This window comes from Benincasa hispida, chromosome 3 (assembly GCF_027475165.1).
Source record: "Benincasa hispida cultivar pf3 chromosome 3, pf3_genome.v1.1, whole genome shotgun sequence".
Classification (NCBI taxonomy): domain Eukaryota; kingdom Viridiplantae; phylum Streptophyta; class Magnoliopsida; order Cucurbitales; family Cucurbitaceae; genus Benincasa; species Benincasa hispida.
In genome coordinates, this window is record NC_143480.1 from 72,495,294 (window position 1) to 72,515,574 (window position 20,281).

Below are 20,281 nucleotides of genomic sequence, written 5' to 3' on the forward strand. Positions count from 1 at the left end.
ATAAGAGTTATTTTGGAGATAGTGTTTGGTCAAAATTGTTTTGCTTCAATGAAGAAATATTTGACTGCCCCTCAGTAGTACTTATTCTGACTCACTATAGTATCGTTGGAAATAAATAATGGTTATGGGTACATTATTACTTGTTTTTGCTAAAACTTAATTTTTGATTCAGGTGCAATTTTACTAAATTAGGTTTTATTTAAATATTTTTCAGTATGTCAAATTCTTCTAGAATACTCGTTTCTGAATTAGTAACGGTAAAATCGAATCAACATACAAATTACTAGCAGTTGAATGTTCTAAAAGAGTTTTAACAGAGGATTGTCATCTATCTCCCAATTCATCTAAAGTTTTGAATAGTATAAATGCGAATGTAAAATTCAAACAACAAGATAAATATGATTTACTTGTTATCGAAGCGTATTTAGTGGAAAACAATAAAACCTAGATAATAGATTCAGGTGCCGCTAATCATATCTATACTTTCTCACAGGAAACAAGTTCCTAGAGACTGTTGACAGAAGGTGAAGCAATCTTTAAGGTAGGGATTGGGGAGTTTGTTTCAGCTAAAACAGTGAGAGATATGAAGTTATTTATAGGAGATAGATACATTTTACTTAAAAATATTTATTACATTCATTCTATGAAAAAGAATCTGATACCTGTCTCTTGTTTGCTAGAAGAAAATCATAAAGTTTCTTTTGGAAAAAAATGAAATGTTCATTACTTCAAAGAATATCAAAAGTTTTGCAAAAATAGAAAATAACTTGTATTTGTTAAAATCGACAAAGGTAAAGGTCATTTTGAGCATAGAGATGTTTAAAACAACTGAAACTCATAATAAAAAAAAAAAAAAAAAGGAAAGTCTTTAAATGCGTATCTTTGGCACTTGAGATTGGGTCACATAAATCTCAACAGGATTGAAAGATTGGTTAAGAGCGATCATCTAAATAAGTTAGAAGATAGTCCATTACTGCCATGTGAATCCTGTCTTGAGGGTAAAATGACTAAAAGTTCTTTTTCTGGAAAAGGTTTTAGAGCCAAATAACCCTTAGAACTCGTACATTAGTCCTTTGTGGTCTTATGAATGTTAAAGCTAGAGGAAGGTATGAATATTTCATCAGCTCCATTGATGGCTATTTTAGGTATGGGCATATTTACCTAATACATCAAAAGTCCGAGACATTTGAAAAGTTTAAAGAATATGAGGCTGAGGTTGAGATTCAATTAGGTAAAAAGCTTAAAACACTTTCAGATCAAGGAGATTAGTATGTAGACTTGGAATTCTAGAACTATTTGATAGAACATGGAATCCAGTCTCAACTCACAGCCCCTGGCACACCTCAGCAAAACGGTGTGGTAGAAAGGAGAAATAGAACCTTGTTGGACATGGTTTGTTCCATGATAAGTTATGCCCAGTTTCCAAGTTATTTTTGGGATTATGCAGTTCAGACTACAGTGTATATTTTAAACATGGTACCCTCGAAAAGTGTTTTTGAAACACCTTACGAGCTCTGGAGTGGACATAAAGGAAGTTTACATCACTTCAGAATCTGGGGTTACCCAGCACACGTGTTAGTGAAAAATCCTAAGAAGTATGAACGTCGTTCAAAAGTATGCTTATTTGTACGCTACCCTAAAGAAACGAAGGATGGTTTCTTTTATTATCCTTAGGAAGACAAGTTATTTGTATCGACAAATGCAACTTTCCTGGAGGAAGACCACATGAAGAATCATCAACCTTGCAGTAAGCTAGTAATAGAAGAAATGTCCAGAGAAACGACAAATGCATCAATAAGAGTTGTTCACAAAGCATGTCCATCAACAAGAGTTGTTGATGAAACTGGTACTTCACATCCTTCTCAAGAGTTGAGAATACCTCGTCATAGTGGGAGGGTTGTGCAACAGCTTGATCGGTACATGGGTTTAATTGAAACTCAAGTCATCATACCATATGATGGCCTAGAGGATCTATTGACTTTCAAACAAGTAATGAATGATGCGGATAAAGACCAATGGACTAAAGTCATGGACCTTGAAATGGAGTCTATGTATTTCAATTCTATCTGGAATCTTGTAGATCAACCTGAAAGGGTAAAACCCATCAATTTCAAGTGGATCTATAAGAAAAAATGAATAGACGTGATCGTCACGTAGATGGCCTCACAAGACAACTTGGCTGATCCATTTAAAAGGCCCTCAGCTAAAGTCTTTGAGGGTCATCTAGTAAGACTAGGTTTATGAGATATTTGTAACTAGGGCAAGTGGGAGATTTTATAGGTATATGATGCCCTACTTTATTGTATTTATTCTTTTTATTCTCTCAGTGTAACTCAACATTGTATATATTTGTATATATTGGTCCACTAGAGTTTTAGTCCAAGTGGGAGTATTGTTAGGTTGTGTGTCCTAAAACTCGCATTTTGTAAAATTAAACACATTCTATTATCAATAAAGACATTATTACACATTTCTTCAATAAAGTTATTATTGAATCTTTAATTTTGCATTCATACAATCTAAATCCAACAAATTAAGATCCATGGCTATTACATGAATATTTGAACTTTATGTAGAGACATAAAGATGGATCAAGTTCGAGTAAACAACCAAAATGGTCTATAGTATATGAATAAGGTTGGGTGCCTTATTTTGTTAACACTATTGGATGCAGCTTACTCTGTAGCAGTTATAAGTTGTTGTGCTACAAACAAAGTGATCTTGATTCGTTCATATTTTGACATGAGGAGTGGGGGCATCCTATGCAATGAGTTTTCACAAGATCGAACCAAGAAATAAGTCACTCTTACTTTATAAATGTTGTTTACTGTTTAAGATTAACTATTTCGCTTAGATGACCTAAGTAACTCAATTTCAATCTTGAGCTAATCATGAACTCCTGTTATTCGGGATTATCCTTAGATTTTCATGGGTGAGGATTGGCTCAACTACACCAGCTTAATAAGCCTCCTATTTCAAAGGTAAGACCAGGTAGATAGTTGGGGACATAGGGTGCAAGATGGAATTCACGCCTACCCAATTTAGGGATAAGAGAAAAGTTGTTATCTTAATTACTGAATCCATATCTTGAACAAGAGGCCCCACCCTTTCACTGGCTCGAGAGGGATCTGGTTTAGTGATTGGATCATAAACCAATTGTTCATTAGAGGATTAGTTGGAACTTAAGGAATAAGACATAATATCGGGGGTAAAACACCATATTGACCCAACCATTATTACGAACAACATATGAAGGTTCGACTTACTGGTTATGGTTAAATCATGTGGACACATATATATCTATAGTGAGGAGAGTGCAACTATCGAGCTATAGTGGTGTGACTTGATAGTTGACAAATATTGATTAATTTGGACTAAAGAGTTTTAGCCATTTAATCTTAAATCGTTGGAGCTCATGATCTGTAGATCCATAAGGTCCCTCTACTAGCTCGTAAAACATGAACACCTTGAATTAATAAATTGAGTGAATTTGGAATGATATCAAATTGAATTTCAATTTGAAAATGTTCAAATTGAAATTAGTGTTTGAATTTAAATACGTTCAAATTCAAATTAGGGTTTGTATAATTATATATCATATAATAAATGTTTAATTTGTTGAAATTAAATAAAATTGAAGAGTTTATAATATTTAAATATTAGATTACATGAATAGGTTTCATGTATTAAAACTGGTGTGTGATTAATTTGATATTTGATATTAAATTATTTAATTAATTAAAAAATAAATTAATTTCCATTTTAAATTCAAATTAAGAAATTGGATTTTTTTCATTTAGATTTGATTAATTGAGAATTAATTAAATCAATTTTTAATTAATTATAGAATTAATTAAATCAATTTTTAATTAATTATAGAATTAATTAAAACAAATAAATTTGAAATTTGGAAATTGGGAATTTAGTGCGCTTTCCCCACTTTTCTCAAGCATGAAGTGTTTCTCATGAAAATTGACACAAATCCCACTTGAAATCTTTGACTAGATGCCGACATTCATGGCTAATAGAGGGCTTACATGGTGAAGATTAATAAAAACCTCAGTGCTGAAGAAGAAAAGGAGAGAAAAAAAACTGTAGAAATGATTTTCTGCTAGTTTATCATCTTCTTCCTCTTAAACCTAGAAAAACCTTCACAATTTCACTCAAATTCGAGTTCCACCACTCAAATTCAAGGTCGAGAATAGTAAAGAAGATCTCTTGGTGATTCACTAATATTTGGAGTTGAATTGATGTGAAGAGCAGCTTGGATTTGGGAGAATTCTTCAAAGGTATGTAAAACTTGAAACCCATTTGTGATTTTCTGCAATAGCATGCTTTAGAACTCAAACTAAATGTAGTTATAGTGCTTATTGATTTTGTTTACTTCCATTGTATGCTAGTATATCCTATCAAATGTATCATTCTACATTATATTATTTTCCTAAGTGAATTTGAACATTTCAAACTCTATTCAAAGCATAGTTACTCAATTTCCTTTGCGAGTTAGGAATGGGACCTCATGGACCTACAGATCAAAAGCTCCAACGATATGAGATTAATTGGCTAAACTCATTTACCAATTAAAAAATATTCGTTAACCGTGGGTACACTCTACTAAAGACCCATACTTGCATCTTTTCACTGTAGATATATTTCTGTGTCCACAGATATAGACCAATGATAGTAAGTTAGTCCTTCACGACTGTTCATAACACTAGCTAGGTCAAATTACCATTTTACCTTTGGATTGCCTCTATGTCCTTATGTACTAGTGAGAGGGTAGGGCTCCTCTAACGAACAACCTGTTTATGGTCCAATCATTAAACAAAAACCATCTCAGGCTAGTGAGAGGGTAGGGCCCTTTGTTCAAGTATCGGAGACACCACTTAAGAGAACATTCATCTACTTATCGTAAAGTCGAGAAGGTGTGAATTCTATCTTGTAAAATTATGTTCCTAGCTTCTCACTCGGTCTTGTCCCCAAAATGGTAGATCTATTGACTTGGCAAACTAGCCATTCTCACCCATATAAATCAATGAACAATCCCTCATGAACAGAAGTCCATAACTCATTCTGAATTAAGACTAAGTTACCTAGGTCATCCTAGTGAAATAGAAACCTAACTAGTAAACGGAGTTACATCTAATGGTTACTATTTCGTGGTCTGGTCTTACGCAAACTCATTGCATAGGATACTCCCCTCCCCCCCCGCACGTCCCTTACAGAAGACATGGATCATTGTGTTTATATAAAATATAAAGTGGGTCATATCCATAGTGTCACCAAGATAAGGTACCCAACCTTATCTATATACTATAGACCTTTAGGTTGTATCTTGAACGTTGATCTCCTTATATCTCCACATACAGTTCAAGGTTCATACAAACAATCTAGAATGTTGGTTTATTGGATACAAGATAAATAATAACTATTTATTGCAATAAACATTAATAACACTTTATCAATGATCGGTCGAATGTTACATTTATTATCTATAAGTTTGAGAGTATAAAACTCGATAAACTTCCACTTGAACTAAAACTGTAATTAGTGGGATGTATATACAATAAATAATCCAAAGCTAGAAATATCAAATATTATAAATACATTACATGAAAAGTAATTATACAAATACAATAAACTAGGCATCCTTATACCCATTACACATCTCTCGCTTGCCCTAGATTAAACTATATACTTGTCTCGCAGACCTAGACTCTGTAGATGACCCTCAAACACTTTAGCTTAGAGCACCTTCCTAAATGGACCCCCGATGTTGTGCTCCAAAATGCTCTTTATGACGATCACGTCTCTTCATAGGTCTATCTCCCGTATTAGGTGATACTTCTCCTCTATATGCTTTCCTCGTTTGTGCCTGTGAGGTTGTTTTAAGTTGGCTACTACCCCACTGTTGTCACTATATAATGTAACGAGCAAGTCCATATTTGGAAAAACTTCCAAATTTGTTAGGAACTTCCTGAGCCAAACTACTTCCTTAGCTGCTTCACAAGCAACTACATACTCAATCTTCATGTTGAAGTCTTCTATGCATCCCTGGTTGGTGCTTCTTCAAACTATAGCTCCCCTGTTAAGGGTGAACACTAACCCTGATGTAGATTTCCTAAAATCCTTGTCAATCTGGAAGTCAGAGTTAGTGTACCCTGTTAGGATTAAATCCTTAGCCCCATACACCAACATGTAGTCACTCATTCTCCGAAGATACTTGAGAATGTTCTCAACTGCCGTCAAATGGTCTAACCCTAGATTGGACTGGTACCTACTAACTATTCCCACTGCATAACATATGTCAGGCCTAGTGCAGAGCATAATGTATAGTAAGTTGCCCACAGCTGAAGCATAGGGAATACATCTCATATCCTCAACTTCTTGAGGTGTCTTAGGACATTGTTCCTTAGACAAATGAACCCCATGCTCGAAAGACAATAAACCCTTCTTGGAATTATGCATCGAATATCAAGCCAACATTTTGTCGATGTATGTTGCTTGAGACAATACCAGTATTTTGTTCTTACTATCCCTAATGATTTGAATCCCAAGAACATACTACGTCTTTCCCAAATTTTTCATTTGAAATTGGGTCGTTAGCCAATTTTTCACTTTCGTAAGATACCCTACATCATTCTCAATTAGTAGAATATCATCCATATAAAGTACTAGAAAAGCTACTTTATTCTTGTTTATCTTCTTGTATACACAAGGCTCATCGACATTTTGGTCAAAACTGTAACGATCGGATCCTTACATATTATGATCCGACCGCTACGACATGCATACCTAGAATTTTCTATTATGAGATAGGTTTTGGTAAAAATCTCCAAAGAACGTATCTAAGATTTTATTAATTAGGTAGAAAACCATATAAAAAGTTTATTTTACAAAACACTAGGATCCATAAAACACTAGTGTAGTGATACAAAAATGCATATACCTATAATAGTGAGTTTGATGGTTGGCCATTTGAGCGACGTCCATTTCTGCTACCTACGCTGTGTCCTTACCTACAAAGTCTGTAAAAATAGGATGAGTGTATAATATACCTAGTAAGTAGTTCTCATATAGGGTAGTGACCAAATGCACAATCACATGCAACATGTCCTGAAAACATATGATTGGGACCGAAAACATATTATAACATGTGGTGGTCGGTTATGCTTCTAACGTAAATTTCTCCACCTTGATAGGAAGATGAGGACTTAAGCAGAAACTAAACCATCTGATGATTAGCGGGTCATGCAGTTAGTAGGGCTAGAGTCGCATCCAACATCAACCATTAAGACAAACGAAAGATTGGACTAGAGGGGTGCAACCATACATACCCTGTTAGTCCCTAGCATAAACTTGACATAGAATTAGGTCTAGAGGGGTACAACCATACATGCCCTGCTAGCCTAGAATAATCTTGACATAGAATTGGGTCTAGAGGGGTGCAACGATACATGCCCTACTAACCCTAGAAGCATAACCTTTATCTAATTAAAATTTAATATTATGAACAAACATAATGCATGGGGTCCCTTGTCGATAAACGTATTTTAAACATGTAATGCAACATAACAATAACATAATTATGCAACATATTAAAGGTACACTGCCATGAAACACTGGTGAGATAACTACTTACCTTGACTGCGATCCTAGTTATTCCTTATTATTCCTTATGGTTTAATCAGTAGAGCTTTCCCTCTTAAATCAAAAGGAAATTTGGGCAGCACTTCCCTCGCGTTTCCTCCTTTAAACTAATAGAATTACTTCTCCCTATTCACACGATTTTTACTACTAAGTTTTGTTTGATAATGAGTTTAACTTCAAGCCCAAAGCCTCCTATTTATAGCCATTTCCAGCTCTTCTCTATGTGACAACTCATCCTACAAATGGTTTTTTTCAAATTACTTAGGTTTAAGAATTTCTCTTAATAAGACACTTAATTTTGGCTAACGTTTGCCCTTATGTCTTCAACCTTTGTTTGTATTCAATTTTAGGGTTCTCCATGTATAATTCATAAGATCGTGCCCAAATTCAACGCATAATCCACGTTTCTATCCAAATCTCGCTCTCTTTGTTCTCAGAATCTTGCTATCTCCAGCTTTCTCGTTGGTTTGGCTCTCGTGACTCTTGCTCTCGCTCTCGCTCTTGCTCTCTTCCACTGTCTTGCTGAGAATCTCGCTCTCTTTACTCTCGCTTTCTCCAATTTTCTCTTCACTCTCGCTCTCTCTAATTTTCTCTCCAATCTCGCTAGTTTTCACGCGTGGGTTGCCTTCACTGCTTGTGGATTCCACTTCCCCTTTTTAACTCTTTCAAATTTTAAGAGTATATGGGTAATTAATTCACCTCCAATTCTTCCAATGAGCAGTGCCCAAACAAAAGTTATCTACTGCCCTTTGTCTCCTGAATTAGCTAGCGTCCAACTTCTAATTAATCCTCCCTGATTCTGCCCCTTATTCATTATTTTTGGATAATTAATACAATTCTTATTTTTTCCAATTCTAATTTTTCACCCGATTTTCCTATTAAGTTTATATATTTTTCATTCTTAATTATATATTTTATTTGTTTACATTTACCACCCCTTTAAATAAAATTCCGTCATGTTTAACATTTGACATTTAATTTCCTGTAGTATATGCGTACAAATTTGGGTTGTTACATTCTTCCCCCCTTAAGAACTTTCGTCCTTGAAAGTTTCTTGGTTCTTAAATAGATAAAGGTATTTGACTTTCATCTCTTCTTCTCGTTCCCATGTAGCTTCTTCTACTTGATGATTTCTCCAGAGAACCTTCACTAAACTTATTTTTCGATTATGAAGTGACCTCTTTTCTCTTGCTAGGATACAAACTGGAGTCTCTTCATATTCCATTTTTTTATTTATTTGTAGAGGTTCATAATTTACTACATGTGATGGGTCAAACACGTATTTCCGAAGCATCGATATATGAAAGACATTATGTATTGTAGAAAGGGTAGGTGGTAATACTAATCGATAAGCTACTTGGCCAATACATTCTAATATTTCAAAGGGTCTAATAAAGCGGGGGCTAAGTTTGCCTTAATGCAGGTCTTACAATTAACTGTAATATTCGAGTTGTGAAGGTTTCAGATATTAGTGAGATCTCAGCTCTTTCAAGGTCATCCATTATGTAATTGGAGATAGTACTTAGGGCTGCTGTATGAGCTGACTTTCTGCTAAGAACATCAGTAACAATGTTAGCTTTTCCTGGATGATAGAAGATCTCACAAACATAATCGTTGACTAATTCTAACCATCTTCGTTGTCTTATATTTAACTCTTTCTGGGTAAAGAAGTACTTAAGGCTTTTATGATCTGTATAAATTTAGATCTTTTCCCCATATAAGTAATGTCTCCATATCTTTAAGGTAAAGACTATGGCAACTAACTCCAAGTCATGAACAGGATAATTTTGTTCATAAGGTTTTAGTTGTCTTGAAGCATATGCTATTACCTTTCCGTGTTGTATCAATACACAACCAAGCCCCTTCTTCGATGCGTCACTGTACACAGTTAAACCCCCTGATTCGTCAGGTATAGTGAGAATAGGGGTTGTGGTCAACTGTTCTTTTAGTTCCTGGAAGCTTCGCTCACATGCTTGGTTCCAGACAAAAGGATTATTCTTCTTGGTGAGGTTAGTTAAGGGTAATGCTATACTTGAGAAATTCTTCACAAATCGTCTATAATATACTGCTAATCCAAGGAAGCTTCGCACTTCGCTGACTGTTGTTAGGCGAGGCTAGTTGCTAACTGTTTCAATCTTAGCCGATCCACTGAGATTCCTTCTTGCTTTACAATATGCCCTAGGTAGTCAATTTGTCGCGCCCAAAACTCATACTTAGACAATTTGGCATACAACTTTTCATTTCTTAATATGGAAAGAACGTCCCTAAGATGTTTTTCACGTTCTGCCACAAACTTGGAATAGACCAAAATATCATCTATAAATACGATCACAAAGTTATCAAAATAGTCCTTAAAAATTCTATTCATCAAGTCAATGAAGGCTGTTGGGGTGTTCGTTAATCCAAAGGGCATCACAAAGAATTCATAATGCCCATATCTTGTTCGGAAAGCAGTCTTGGGTATATCAGACTCCTTGATTCGTAGTTGATGATATCCAGATTGTAAGTCTATTTTGGAGAATACTGAGGCTCCTTGTAATTGGTCAAATAGGTTATCAATGCGTGGAAGTGGGTACTTATTCTTTATTGTCAACTTATTCAACTCCCAATAATCTATACATAAAAACATTGATCCATCCTTTTTCTTAACAAATAAGACAAGTGTTCCTCATGGAGACACGCTAGGGCGTATAAATTCCTTATCTAACAATTTTTGTAATTGTATTTTGAGTTCTTTTAATTTTGCAGGTGCCATTCTATATAGTGCTTTAGATATTGGTTTAGCTCCAGGAATTAGATCTATACAAAATTCTATTTCTCGATTAGGTGGTAAACCTGGTAGCTCTTCCAGGAATACATCTTCAAATTCTCTTATTACAGGAATGGCCTTAATTTCATCCTTTTGGTTTCATAAATCCACTACACTTGCTAAATATGCCCAAGCCCCATGGTTAAGCAAATGTTTAGTTTTTAAGGCTGAAATTATTCTTGGGGCTAATTGTGTATTAGAACTCTTAAACATAAACTTAGTTCCTGTTGGAAAAGTGAATATGACCTCTTTATTATGGCAATCTATGCTTGCATAGTTTTCTGCTAACCAGTCTATACATAGTATTATGTCAAAATCACTTATGTCTAGGATGATAAGGGTCACCCCTAGTTTATGTCCTGATACTGACAATTCACAGTTTTCTACTGCTGAGTGGGCCAACATAGATACTCCGGTAGGAGTAGCTATGGATAGAATGTAGCCTAAGGGCTTTGATATTAATCGATCATGTTGTGCAAATGTTGTAGAGATGAATGAATGACTAGAACCCGAATCAAATAAAGTGAAGGCATAATACCCGAGGATGGGTAATGTACCTATAACTACTACATCTTGATCCTCTGCCTCTTGATGTGTAACAACAAACACCCGTCCTTTTTGTTGTTGGGTAACCTTGTTACTAGTAGGCTGGGTGATCTGAGCAGTTGATACTTGGTTGATGAACTTTGGGCAAGCCTTTGCATAGTGACCTGTCTGGCTGCAGTTGAAAAATACCCCTAATTTCTAAAAACATTGCCCCGATGGTGTTTTCCACAATTTCTACACTTAGGATATGTGAATGTTTGACTTTTCTGTTGTGACTGTATACCCTGTGTGCTTTGGGAAATTTTTTGCTTGCCATTATGAACGTTGGAAGCCTTGTTGATGAATTTCCTCTTGTGATTTGGCATAAATTCTCGTTCAGAAGTTGAGGTTTTGGCAGCAAGATCTACTTCCATGAGTAAGGCCGACTCGAGGGCAAGGGCATACTCTTTGTGTCGGAAAGCAGTAACAATGCCTCGAATGTATTCTCTTAATCCCCAAATAAACCTTTCCACCTTCTTCTCTTCTGTGTCCACTAGTCGAGGAATAAAGTGAGACAAGCGATCAAATTTTAGTTCATACTCTGCCACCGACATGTTCTCTTGACGAAGATTACGAAATTCCACTTCCTTTTGATATCTCACTGTCAAAGGGAAATACTTGTTGTAAAAAGCCTGATTGAATTGCTACCATGAGACTGTATCTTTGATTGTTCTTTGTGTGGATTCCCACCAGAACTTTGCATCGCCTCTTAACATGAAGGTGGCACAATTTACTTTCTGTTCTTCTGGGCTGTTCATATGGCGGAAAATAGTTTCTATTTCTATTATCCAATTCTTTGCTATAATTGGATCCACAGATGATCCATCAAATGTTGAAGGATTGAACTTCCTGAATTCTCGAATGATTTTCGAGTCATTTGTATCGTTAGTTGTTGGTGTGGTGGACGAGATTGTGTTTCCATTACTCATATTTTGTATTAGTGTTCGTAACGCTTCAGGTGTAAAAGAAATGGTTCGATCCTCTTATTTTGATTTCTCAAACCGAGAGATCCATGAATCGGGATCATAATGCATATAGATACAAATGGTCCAATGGGAGCAAGAATTTCCAGGAACATTTCATTTCTGAGCAGAAGAGCCATTTTCATTTTCAAGTAGTGTTCGATTGATTACGTATTAATCAATATTCGATAGATTGGTCTGAGGTTTCGACGGCTGGTTGACCAGATCCTAAATTTCATGAGCAATAGGTCTTACATATAAAGGGTCCTGTACCCATGCTTCAAAATTGCCTTGCCAAGCTACATGAAACAGATTTCTGGAAGTCCACAGAAAAATTATTTCTAATTGCCCGAAATGAGAAGCAAAAATATTTTGAGAAAGACGTTCTTCAGTAATATCATCATGACTTTCGAAGTCATGCGCGGTAGCAATACCAAACCAAATACGACGAGTAATGGGGTCCTGAGCTAAGCCTTGGCTAAACCTTGGAAATCTTAGTGCCATAATGCCTTTCAAATCCTCCTAGCCATTATCCGACTCCAATAATTCTTGCTAAGAAGAACGCCCATGTTGTGGCAAGTCCACCCAGAAGGTAATGGGTTACTTCTACAGCACGTCCTTGGACAATGCTTAAGGCTAACGGCTGAGTAGCAGGAGCAACTTTGAATTTCTTATGTAACACGTAAGGCGTCTGTCCATGTCCTTGATTTTGATCCCTTGTGGATTCACTTCGAGGTCTGCCTCGTCGTGTTGGAGCCTTTTGTGGTGGCATCTAGTACACACATTTTTTTTTATTTATTTATTATTTTTTTTTAACTCATACCTTATGTTTACTAAGTTATTTACTAAATTACTTGTTTGAAAATTCCACTTACCAGCGTATTTAGCATAACTGTGGGCATCACTTAACAAGCCGAACTATCAAACACCACGACTCTTCTAATTAGTAGAGCCTAATTGGCTCAAATGCTCTGATACCAACCTGTAACGACCGGATCCTTACATATTATGATCCGACCGCTACGATATGCATACCTAGCTTTTCTATTATGAGATAGGTTTTGGAAAAAATCTCAAAAGAACATATCTAAGATTTTATTAATTAGGTAGAAAACTATATAAAAAGTTTATTTTACAAAACACCAGGATCCATAAAACACTAGCGTAGTGATACAAAAATGCATATGCCTATAATAGTGAGTTTGATGGTTGGCTATTTGAGCGACGTCCAATTCTGCCACCTACGTTGTGTCCTTACCTACAAAGTCTGTAAAAATAGGATGATTATATAATATACCCAGTAAGTAGTTATCACATAGGGTAGTGACTAAATGTACAATCACATGCAACATGTCCTGAAAACATATGATTGGGACCGATAACATGTGGTGGTCGGTTATGCTTCTAACGTAAATTTCTCCGCCTTGATAGGAAGATGAGTACTTAAGAAGAAACTAATCCATCTGATGATTAGCGGGTCATGCAGTTAGTAGGGCCAAAGTCGCATTTAACATCAACCATTAACACAAACGTAAGATTGAACTAGAGGGGTGCAACCATACATACCCTGTTAGTCCCTAGCATAAACTTGACATAGAATTGGGTCTAGAGGGGTGCAACCATACATGCCTTGCTAGCCCTAGCATAATCTTGATATAGAATTAGGTCTAGAGGGGTGCAACCATACATGCCCTGCTAGCCCTAGAAGCATAACCTTTATCTAATTAAAATTTAATCTAATGAACAAACATAATGCATGGGGTCCCTTGTCGATAAACGTATTTTAAACATGTAATGCAACATAACAATAACATAATTATGCAACATATTAAAGGTACACTACCATGAAACACTAGTAAGATAACTACTTACCTTGACTGCGATTCTAGTTATTCCTTATTATTCCTTATGGTTTAATCAGTAAAGTTTTCCCTCTTAAATCAAAAGGAAATTTGGGCAGCACTTCCCTCGCGTTTCCTCACCCTTTTCACACGATTTTTACTACTGAGTTTTGTTTGAGAATGAGTTTAACTTCAAGCCCAAAGCCTTCTATTTATAGTCGTTTCCAGCTCTTCTTTGTGTGACAACTCATCCTAAAAATGGCTTCTTTAAAATTACTTAGGTTTAAGAATTTATCTTAATAAGACACCTAATTTTGGCAAACGTTTGCCCTTACGTCTTCAACCTTTGTTTGTATTCAATTTTAGGGTTCTCCATGTATAATCTATAAGATCGTGGCCAAATTCAACGCATAATCCACGCTTCTATCCAAATCTTGCTCTCTTTTCTCAGAATCTTGCTCTCTCCAGCTTTCTCGCTGGTTTGGCTCTCGTGACTCTCGCTCTTCCTCTTGCTCTCGCTCCCACTCTCGCTCCCACTCTCGCTCTCGCTCCCGCTTTCTCCCACTGTCTCGTTGAGAATCTCGCTCTCTTTACTCTCGTTCTTTCCAATTTTCTCTCTACTCTCACTCTCTCCAATTTTCTCTCCAATCTTGCTAGTTTTCACACGTGGGTTGCCTTCACTGCTTGTGGATTTCACTTCCCTTTTTAACTCTTTCAAATTTTAAGAGTATATGGGCAATTAATTCACCTCCAATTCTCCAATGAGCAATGCCCAAACAAAAGTTATCTACTGCCCTTTGTCTCCTAAATTAGCTAGCATCCCCCTTATTCATTATTTTTGGATAATTAATAAATTTCTTATTTTTTTCAATTCTAAATTTCCACCCGATTTTCCTATTAAGTTTATATATTTTTCATTCTTAATTATATATTTTATTTGTTTACATTTACCACCCCTTTAAATAAAATTTCGTCCTGCTTAATATTTGACATTTAATTTCCCTAAACGCTTGTTTCAACCCATAAATGGATCGATTCAGCTTGCAAAATTTTTGCTCTTGACCTTGGACTATGAACCCTTCGAGCTGAGACATAAAGATATTCTCTTCAAGATTATCATTAAAAAGGGTCATCTTCAAGATATTTCATAGTCATAAAACCCAACACAACATAGATAGAACGTTCTTGACAAAGATCCCTTATAGGCAATTATTTTATAATTCATTTTTTACCGAATTCATTTTAATCCTATTAAAACAAATTAAAAGATTAGCCTATTTCTAATCATATTAGAAATACCTTTAACATAAGTCTAAATGAATTAATTTCAATGAAGTAGATTCAAATCTATAATTTGCATCTAATGACATCGATCAAATATAAGAATTATATGTATCTAGATAATGTCATACTCAATGCAAAGTTTATTTTCATCCAATAATAATAGCACTTATAATTATCATCCATGAAAATAAACATACATATTCATTTTCATTATACAATATAACAATTATATTATTACTAATGAAAATAATTTAGATGCTATCATACTATATAACAATTAAATTCTACTATGATGCATGAACATGTTTAATTAATCATGCAACCATATAATATAACGCTTATATTAAAAGGAACATGAAACATGTTTATCCTAAGGTGGGATTTTAAATCAATATGGCATATAATATGCAACATATAAATCATATAATTTAAACACACATCTCATGCACATTAAATTAGGCATTAATAGACCGATATTTGGCACCATAATAAAATAATTAAATTAATATAATCAAATTAATATAAACTCTTTAATAAAATTAATCAATATTTATTAACTATCGGTCACTCAACTAAAGACTGATAGTTGCACTCTTCACACTGTAGATATATATTTTGGTTCATGGATATAACCAATCAATAGTGAGTCGATCCTTCACAGATTACTTATAACTACAGCTGGGTCAAAATATAAATCAAAGGATTGCCCTCATAAATAAGAGTTCACAACTCACTCAAGATTAAGGTTAAGTCATCTACGGTCATCCTTGTGAAATATTGGTTTCTTCAAGTAACATTGTTATAAAGAGAAACCAATCATTTCGCGGTCCGGTTTTGTATAAACTCTTTATACAGGATGCCCCCACTCACATGAACAATATGACTCATATTGTCTGTAACATTTACAACTCATGTAACAATTACAAGGTAGGTCGTATCCGCAAGGTTACTAGGATAAGGTACCTAATATTATTCATTTACTGTAGATATTTTAGGTTATAACTTGAACATGAACTATTTGTATGTCTACCACATACTGTTCAAGTGACATCACATAACCTTGGATCTTAATTTCTTTGATTGAATTAATGCAGTCTGAATGTCAAATAAAATACCTCTTATTTTATTAAATAAATAATTTATTCTTTCAAAATACAAACTATAAGATATACAAGATTTGGGACACTAAATCCAACGTCTTCTTGATTATTTTCTTGAGAAAAATTCTCTTATAGGTGAGAACGGAATCAATATGATCTTTTTGTTTTTTTTGCACTTAGGCTAAACAGAAATTCAAATCCTTTTCACTAGCTAATTCATATCTGTACAATTTTTTTTTCTCACAGCTCAAGGTGTACCCACACCTTAACACAAAACCCAATGAAAAAAAAAAAACCTCTAAATATGCAAAAATCAAAAGTCTAGCTCTATGATACTCCAAAAATTTTCTCACCACTACTACACTTGTAAAAGTTGAAGAAAAATGAAAGAAATATGAACTTTTGAGCACTTGGAGGATGTACACCGATGGAAAATAGTTGTTAGAAAATTTTCTTTATTTTCTCAAGAAAGTGGCTAAGAAGATGAAGGTTGATTGATTTTAAAATTTGAAGAATTTAACATCCACTGAATTTGGGGTAAAAGGAATAGGTGGTTGAGATAAATGGAAAGAGAAAATGAATGTGATTAAATTTTTGATAATGAGATTTTTTTTTTCTTTTGGAAGAGAATCAAAATTTTTCATTTTTTTGAATTAAAAAATTTAGGATCCCACAAGTTGTAATCTCATTTGATTATGAGCGATCCTACATTTCTCTCTCTCTTTTTTTTTTTTTCCTTTTCATATCACTTCAACAATCCCCCACGTGTTATCTTATACTTGGTCATGCTTGCCACATCACTGCACGTCGTTGACCACATTGAATTTTAGTACCAATCTTCTTTTACCGATTTTTTTTTCGTTTGAACTCTAATTTGAACGGTTTAAGAAGCATTGAAATCGTCTTTTTGAGCTCCATAAGAAAATACTTTAAAACACTAAAAATTCATCAATATGAGAAATTGAGTTTGTTATCATTAAAATATTTAGTTTGATTGAAGTCCTAAAGCTAACAACTCCTCTTTTTTTTATTATGACAAACTGTTCAATAACTTATGACCTAAGAAGTATTCTCCTCCTTTTGTTATCACCAAAAAAAGGTGCAAGAAGAAAGTTTTGGCTCCTCCTTAATCACCGAATTCATGCATATCATAAAAACTAAATTCTACTTTTTGTTTTTGAAAAAGTGTTCCCCTATCAACCACAATCATGCAATTAAATGAGAATGATCTCCAAAGCAAGTCTTTTCTTACAAAATGCTTCTCCTTTTAATGGTTTGGTAAGAATATCTGTCACTTAATTTTTTTGTAGGAACATAATTGATCACAATATTTTCATTTTGTACCTGCTTTATAAAATAATAATGTCTAACATCTATATGTTTTATCCTAAAATGTTGAATAGGATTTTTGGTAAAATTAATTAAACTAAGTGTTATCACGGAAGATAGGCACTTGGTCAAAATTTAAACCAAACTCTCACAAAGTCTGTTTCAGACATAAAACTTGAGAACATCATCTAGCAACAACAATCTACTTAGCCTTAGTAGTATATAATGCAACATAATATTTTGCTTTTTACTATGCCATAAGACTATAGAACTCTTTAGAAAATGACAAGTTCTATTAATGCTCTTTCTATCAATTAAATACTACTAAAATCAGCAGTAGAATAAACAATGAAATCTAAAAACACATTTTTAGGATATCATAAATCCATGTCAATTGTGCCACACAAATATTTAAAAAATTCTTTTTACAACATGAAAGTATGATTCATTAGGGCATGCTTGAAATCTAGCACACATGCATCCACTAAACATAATTTCAGGTCTAGTTGCAATTAAGTAAATCAAGGATCCCAATCGTACCTCTATAAGATTTAATACCTACATTTTTATCTTTTTCATACTTATCATGATTTGTGGTCATAAGTATCGTAGATTTTTCAATTTTTGTATTATCGAACTTAAACCTCCTGAGTAGATCTCTTGTGTAATTTTCTTGATTAATGAAGATTCCCTCTTCAAATTGTTTGATTTGAAGCCCAAGAAAGAACTTGAGTTCTACCATCCTACTCATTTTAAATTTACTATGCATACATTTAGAGAATTCTTCACATAGAAAAGGATTAGTGGTACAAACAATAATATTAGACGATGTACCTATATCTATCATTGTCAAAAGTGGATCATTCTTAGTAGTAGTAATTACGCATTTTTTTATCATCAAAATTTTTATCTTTTAAATTTTAGAAAATTTATTTAATTAACTAATTTTGTCTGCCATGTATTTTATTTCATTGATGTTGTTTTAGGTAATTCCTTTTTGTGAATTGTTTAAAGATTTTAATATTTTTTTTCTTTGGAAAATTCTCTCCAAATATTGGCATTTATGTTGGACAAGTTTTTTTTCCCCTCTTCCACATTTTTTTCTCTTTGGTAGTTATATAGATTTTTATTTTTTTAACTTATTATTATTAAGCCTTCCTTTGTCAGCTTAAAAGAATTTTATTTTCCATTTTAAGTTGATAGGATTTGACCATAAATAATGGGTCTTCTTCCCCCTTTTTTCCCTCCAAGTAATCTCCCTTTTTCCCACATTTTCTACACTAACCACAAATTCTCTCCTTTTCCCCACTTCTTATCTCTTCTTCTGTCACACCCCTCCCGAGTCGGTCTCTTAAACCCGAAAGAAAGTATGAGGACTACAAATATTTAGAACATCTATCATCTAAAATTTTATTTTATACAATTCATTAATGTTTATCAAATTTTATACTTTCAATACCACCATGTGTTTGAACCCTTTTATAACAACTTCTATATATTTTCTCGGTTAGGCAAGATGCTCAAATTTTTTTTTCTCAATGGCTTTTTTTTTTTTTTTTTGTTTAAAACCTCTATGAAATCATAGTGTTCTTGTATCATAAAGCGAGATTTTATTTTATACGGCACATTCGTACATTCGTAGCATAAAAGTCATTATTTTATTTTATAGAATCTAGCTCACATTCTCTTGTGGTTGCACCCCTTATTAAATTTATGTCATTTTGTTGGGCAGTTATCAACTAATGTAGAATATTTTTAGCTTCTTAAATTTGAAGTATTGCAAGCATGTAATGAGCTTTATTTGCTTTAATTTTTGTTCATGCATATTCTAGTTTGAATTTTATTTAAGTCGTTAATTTTAGATTTTCTTTATTTATTATTCATATTTTGTTAGTGATATCTATTATTGTTGTATAATTCATTTTCCTTAAAAATATTTATCAATGACGGAATCTCAAGGTTTCAGGATGCCATAATAAACAATTTCTCGAGGTAAAAAGAAACAAGATCTTGGAATGGAATGCCAAGATTAGGATTCACATGCTAGATTTTTCAAAACGATAAGATTTATCATTGTTGGGTGAAATTTTAATTTTAAAAAAATAAGAGGAAACCAACCTTTAGAGAATTTCACATTGGAAAATTTTGATTTGGAAGCCTCCCTTATGTACTCCAACCTTGAGCTTTTAGTTGGGGCCCCAAGGGGTACCCATGTTTTGGAAGAAGTGAGGAGATAGACCAATGTGGGTTTGATGGATGTCCCATACGCGTTTCGCCATCTGTCCAGTCGGTCTAGCGAGACACGTGTGTGTGATTATTATTCTATTTAATAAAAAAATATTATTATTTTGATTTTTTTATTATGTTTTAAAACCGGAAAAAAACTTGGTCCTCCGCGGGAGTCTTTTGGCCCTTCACACGTTTTGCGGTAGTTTGCCTCTTTCTCACTCGACCATTCCATGCTGAAGGCCTATAAAAGGTGTGGCCTTCAGTAGTTCATTCACACAGTGTTTCTTTTAACTTTCTTTCGAAAGTTCCCAGTTCTCCTCTCCTACTTTTCCACTCCACTTTTCATTTTCCGAGCAGTTAGTCAGAAAGAGTGTGTGTTTCAGTTGGTAATAGTGCATTTTCGATCGGGTTTTCTTTTTAGGTTTTTATATCCTGGAGACAACGTGACAGTATTCCTGACCTGCTTGCACACTTCGGTAGAGCCGCGAAATA